The sequence below is a fragment of the Alligator sinensis genome, unplaced genomic scaffold, assembly GCF_000455745.1.
Source record: "Alligator sinensis unplaced genomic scaffold, ASM45574v1 scaffold1044_1, whole genome shotgun sequence".
In the NCBI taxonomy this organism is placed as follows: domain Eukaryota; kingdom Metazoa; phylum Chordata; order Crocodylia; family Alligatoridae; genus Alligator; species Alligator sinensis.
The window spans coordinates 734,523-741,024 of NW_005842283.1; positions in this window are offsets into that span (position 1 = coordinate 734,523).

Consider the following 6,502-nt stretch of genomic DNA (forward strand, 5'->3'; position numbering starts at 1 on the left):
TCCCTCGGACCAGCCTCTCCCTCCAGCCTCCCGGTCTCACTCCTCTGTCTGCTCTACCCCAGCGCCGGGCTGAGATGCGCTCTGCTTACACCTGAGCCCCACATCTCGTGGCTTACAGGCGGGCAGGCTCTCGCGAGAGCTTGGGGCTCCGGCTTTGATAGACATCAGCTGTCTCCCCCCCCTTCCTCCTCCTCCTCCCCCCCTGCTCCCCACCTCCGCTCTCCGCCTTGTTGCATCTCCCGGAGCACTCGCCCGTCGAGCCGGGGCCGGGAGCTGGAGAGCGGCTCCTCTGATGCCCACCAGGCAGGTGCTACACCTGTAGCTGCCACACATGCGCACTGCACGCGTTGCCAGCCCCCCACAGGCACCCACCCCATAGGTGTGTAGAGTGTGCGCCCGTGGACACACGTGTGCACAGAGCTGGTGGCAGGTGGAGATCACCAGAGATCCTGGATTTCTCTGCTTAAAAAAAAAAATCCCCAATTTTCGGTTTGAAAAAAGGAACGCACAACCCACATTTTCCCATGATTAAAATGAAACACCACTATATATATATGTGCGTGCGTGTATGTGTGTGTGTGTATATATATGTATATATATGTGTGTGTGTGTATGTGTGTGTGTGTATATCTATGTATATATCTATGTATATACTCACACATATATATGTATGTACACACACATATTTCACACATATATATGCAAACACACATAAATATATGCATGCATGCATACATCTATCTATCTATCTATCTATCTATTTCTCTGGAGATCACTAGGTTTGTCCACAATAAATTCCGGGTCATCTTTTAGGCTAGCCTGCGGTTATTGTTGAGGAATACGATGAAAAATGAATTCACACCTATTGTCTCCCATGGCCTCGGATCCTCACTGCCACGCATTTGCATTTCCACAACCCTGCATTTTGCATCTTGGCTTCTGTTCCATCCAAGAGAACGCACAACACCAGCAGACTCTCCCTGTGCCTGAAGAAGGGTGCTTGTGCTCGCAAGCTTGCAAAGAACAATGTTTCCAACTCTTTAGTTGGTCTAATGAAAGAGATGGCATTCACCCAAAAAACCTTGTCTGTGAAAAATTAACTGTATACAGTGTGTCTATAGGGGTGTGCTGGACAAGTGGGGTCTTATATTTGGACAAGACGGGAGACATCCATCGGTCAGCATTTAAAGGAACAGGCTTGTACGGAAGGAGCTTTCTTTCCCACTCTGCTCCTCAGAGAGACAAACGTATATACCCCCTCTAAGTATCCCGGCAGAGAGAAAGATGGTTGTCTGTGCTGAGGACTCTCCACACAGAAAGTGACATTTCAGCGTGAGCCTCTTACCTCCAAGAATTATAAATAGGCTCCTTGAGAATAATCACTGTGACAGACGTTGCTTGAAAGCAGGCAGGGTCTATTGATTTCCATATAATTTCATTCCCCCCACCCCCACGTCTAGTTTTGGTGATGATATTATTGTGTCAGGCACCACGAGCGACATCCACTTAGCCTACAAGGAGCATGTGCTTTCTACATGGAAAACGCTGTCGAAATGAAATGGTGTGCTTCCTATATACATTCTTCTTCCTTAACCCTGCTTTTCCCGCCGACATGATTTGAAACACAAAATAGCCACGGAAAGTGCGTGTGCATGTAGGGATGTGTATGTATACGGGTACATGCATACACATATGTATATACACACATAAATATAGATGTATACATGCATATAAATGTGCATGTATACATGCATGTATGCATATATATGCGCACATACATATATACATATACATATACATATACATCTGTCTATATATATATACACACATTTAGCTGTTAGTGTGTATATATATACACGCATGTACATATACACACACACATATAAATACATATAAATGTATGTATACATCTGTATGTATGTGCGTGTGCATGTATGTATATATATACACACAGATAAATGTGTATACATCTATATGTGTGTGTGTTTATATATGTGTGTGTATATATGTATGTGCGTGTATATATCTATATATATATAGATATACACACACACACATGTACGTATTAAAGTGTGTATTTTGGTACTTTTGGGTAGTGAGAGTTCAAGGAAACTAATTTGAATGTCCTTTGTATACAGTTTCAGAAGAAAAGACAAGGAAGAGGAGACTGGAAAATAACGTCGTTGCCATTTGTTTTGTTTTTCTTTCTTCTTGTCTACGGTTTCCTGTGTGACTTCTTTAACTTCTGCATTTCAATGAAAAGGCCATGAAGAAGCAAACAGAATAAGGTTTTATTCTGTTTTATTCTACTGGATTAGTATCCAGTAGAAGCACCCCTTCTACTGGATACTAATTTGGGGCTGTGGCCTGACCGCTTTTCGAGTGCAGTTCTCAATGTGCAATTCGTGTAGCTGAAACTAGTGACTGCAAAACCTTTTAATTAATCAGCGTGCTAATTTGCCTGGAGGCGGGGGGTAGTGGTTAATCTGAATTTCCCAGGGACCAGAGCAGGTGAATCCCAGTGAGGTAGGCACTCCATTGCTACCCCTAGGTGATCGCCCAGATGTTACTACATTTGTGGCAGCAGTGTTACTGAAAGACACCAGGAAAAAGAAGCGGGGGGTTTAAACCGCTCTGCCTTGGGTCATCTTTAAAGAGTATCGGAACATTTCTCTTTCTCCTGAACTGAGATGCATTCATATCCCTCTATCCACACACATCAGCACGGGCATAGGCAGAGCGCATATTAAAATGCCAGGTAAAGTCCCCATTTGTCATCATAAGCCTTTCCCCAGTTTCTCATCCAGCCGGGGAGGAAAGAAGGGAGGACGTTCATTACTTGTGCGAGAGGGAGCCGGGTCTCCATCCATTATTGTGTCCCTTGGGATTGCTGAATGCAACTTGATCTCGGAGGACACGGGAGGGATAAACTGTAGTCTGAAAGATGCTGGTTTGAAAGCGGGGGCACCTCGCTGCTTATCGAAACAGCTGGCTAAGAGCAACAACACAAGGATGGATGTAGTTGCATTAAGCATGCGCCCTTGGCTCTAGTTTTGGAGGTGCCATGGTTTGGGGGTGATGGTTTGGAGAGATGAGCTGAACTGCTCTGAAATCAGCAGCTGCTGGAAAGGGGGTGCTGCAGCGCGATGCAAAACAGCGCACTTGCCTGGCTCCCGGCAGGCACCGAGTCATCCCATCAGGGACACGAGGGCATTCCTCCCCGGGACTGCGGAGGGACAGGCTCCGCGCTGGGGAAGTGGGCTTGATACCAGCAGAAAGCCTGGCAACATTTATTTCTCGGGTCTGACCAGTCGGCAGGGGAGGCCTCCACGTGGGGATAAAAGCCAAGAAAAGCAACCGCAGTGACAATGAGTTATGCCACGGGCTTGGATTTGGTCCTTCCTATCAGTCCACGCAGAGGGCTGGACAGCTAATGACAAGCGGATCAGTCACGCAGGCGTCCATCACAACTGGTAGACGAGGCTGATCAACTGCAGTGGACGTCTCTGAGAGAGGCAAGGGAGGAAAGGAGTGGATGGGGGCAGGAGGGGTGTGTGTGTGTGTGTGTGTGTGTGTGTGTGTGAGAGAGAGAGAGAGAGAGAGAGAGAGAGAGTGAGCCCAGTCACCACTGTACCTTTTTTGGCTACACATCCCTGAGCCTGCCTTTCTCCTCTCCGGCGGCTGGGCTCCTGAACTGAAAGCTTTAACTTCTCACCCCTACTGACCTTTGGAGCACTGGACATTAGGCCTTCGCAGCCATTAATCAGCCCACCCTGGGGAGTAGAGCCATACGGTGCTAATTACATCACTTCCAGAAGGCTCCTGCGTGTCCTTTAGGCCAAAGCATGTCCCAGCCTCAACACGAACCAGTTACGTCCCTTAACCCCTGCACACTCTGAAGACAGCCTTAGCCCAGCCTGCCACGCTAAGACAGACAAAAGTTGATAATTTAGAAATGTTTTTTTCCCTCCTGGACTAGTTCCTTTATCCCTACATCTTTTTATTTGGTTCTTGTCCTTCCTTCTAAGCCCGTGACACCTCCCCCTCCAAATTTTTCTTACTCCCCTTTAGACTCAGAGCACTCCTGGGACTATCAGTCGTCCCCCAGCCCTTCACAACTGCTCTTCCCTCCACCCCCTCACTCCCAAAACATCTGTTTTAAGCCGCCTGGTGTCTGTTGCCTCTGTATCAGCTCCTTCTGGAAATTTAGCAATCTAGTCGAAGGGGGGGCGAAAGCGTGCCTCACTCCCTGCTAGTTTTCTCAGACTGGGAAGCACCAGGGGCTGAGCTAATAACCCACCTGGCTGTAGCTGTAGCTGTACCTGCCTGCACTACAGGCTGCGGACAGCTCAATTAAGTTTTGTTATGTCAAACTGGGGAGGGCTGGGGATCATACACGTTGGGGTTGGGGGGTGCAATAAGAACGGGGCTCAGATGCTCTCTCTCTCCTGTGTTTCAGGACCGGTTGGGCTGGACAGTTCCCCAGCTACTCCTGACACCCGGCCGCCCCCTGCTTGCTCCCTTCCCTCAGGTTTGACTGCTGCAGAACTGGAAAAGCCCATCGCATTGGAGACGGATGTCCCTGCCCGCTGCTGTCCAAATTGCAAACAGGGGTTGGGATCATTTCCCTGCGGCTTCTTGCTCTTGCCTCCTGGGTTATTATAGCCTTGGAGCTGTGACACACCGGGCTTGGTTGAAAACTTCAAGTCAAGCGTGCCTCTTCCAGGTGTCTCTTTGACAGATGCTAATAGAGAAGCGGGTAGGAAGAAGAGGATAGATAGTGTCTCACTGACAGATGCTAATGGAGAGGATAGACAGGCTTTTTTCTACGGGGTTTAGTCTGGAGAACTATTTTGGGTCGCCCTGGCTTGTCTGGTATGGTAATATAACACATGGGGAGATAAAAAGCAAAGCCAAGGAGCCCTTTGGACACTTTTCTGAGATGGGCGAGGAGGTGACATTTCAGAGGGATCCTCGTTTGCAGAGCTCTCTTCTCTCTCGAAGACTCAGACCCCTTGGAAAGCAAAGCAAGCCCATTACGGCCCTGATCCTGCCCCCATTACGATCAATGGTAGAGGGGGCGGGGGAATACCAATACTTTCAATGGGAACAGCAACCAAGCGACTGTGTAGCACCGCACTTCAGATACCATCGCCCCGCTTCTGATGGCTTTGGTGAGAAAAAGCCTCTGCGTGGAGTGGGTGCTCAACCCACAGTGCGCCTCTTTTTCTCCTTCCTTTCCCAGTTGCTCTGATAGAGACACGCGTGCAGCCTCAGGCTACGCCTGCGAATACACACGCCTAGACATAGTCCTAGTCTGAATATCTCCCGGGCCTGGTAATATATTTTATTTTATTTTAATACTTGCTGTTATTCCTCTTCCTAGTGGGTACTTCTAGTCTCATGAATACTGATGGCAATAAACTTGCAATCTTTGAGGGTCGACTTCACTGGCGATCCCATGCTGTAGCTCTACTTTTATGGGCCAACACGCTCAATAAAACGAGTGAGGCACATCCATAAAATGCATGTACTTGTCTCCAGCAGTTTTCTGCTCTTGCAAATGTAAGGAATAGGCACACTTCCTTAACTGACTGAACCGCCGACCTGGAGAAAGTCATAAAGCACCCCCTTTCTCCCACGAGTAAAACGATTTATAAATTAATGACTGTAACCCACTGCATTTGATTTCCCTTTTTTAGCATTCCCAAAAGATGAATATAGTCGAGCCCGGACTATTAAGCACTAATGTCTGATCATACTTTGCTATATATTCTGACTTTTCAGCAACAACAACAACAACAAAATCACTCTGGGGTTGATAGAACAACCCACGCGAGCCTGAGATATATTTAGATTTCAAGGAGCATGCTTGATTCGCTTGCCTGTGCCCTCCCCTAAAATTTCCCCAAGTCTTGGTGGTAGCACTCGAAGAAAACCTCCAGTGCATGTGTTCTTTGGTAAAGTTCAGGGAAAGTCAATATCCCATTTAGTGGAAAAGCGATTCTCCCTTTAGATGAGAAAACCAGCCTACCTCCGAGAGACAGAGAGTGAGAGAGAGAATAAACAAATCCCCAGGGCGAATGCACAAAAAGTATTTTCATAGAAAGAAAGAATGAAAGAGTGAAAGAGAGAGAGAAAGGAAGAAAGAAAGAGAGAGAACCAACCCACCCCAGGGTGAATGTACAAAAAGTATTTTCAAAGAAAGCAAGCAAGCAAGCAAACCACCCCCTGCGTGAATGCACAAAAAGTAATTTGAGAGAGAGAGAGAGAGAAAAGACCCAGGGTGAATGCACAAAAAAGTATTTTCACAGAAAGAAAGAGTGAAAGAGTGAGTGAGTGAGTGAGAGAAAGAGAGAGAAAGAAAGAAAACCAACCCACACCAGGGTGAATGCACAAAAAGTATTTTCAAAGAGAGAGAGAAAGAAAGAAAAGCCCCAGGGTAAATGCACAAAAAGTATTTTCATGTCCTAATGAGGACTTTCCTTACATCAGCAAAGCC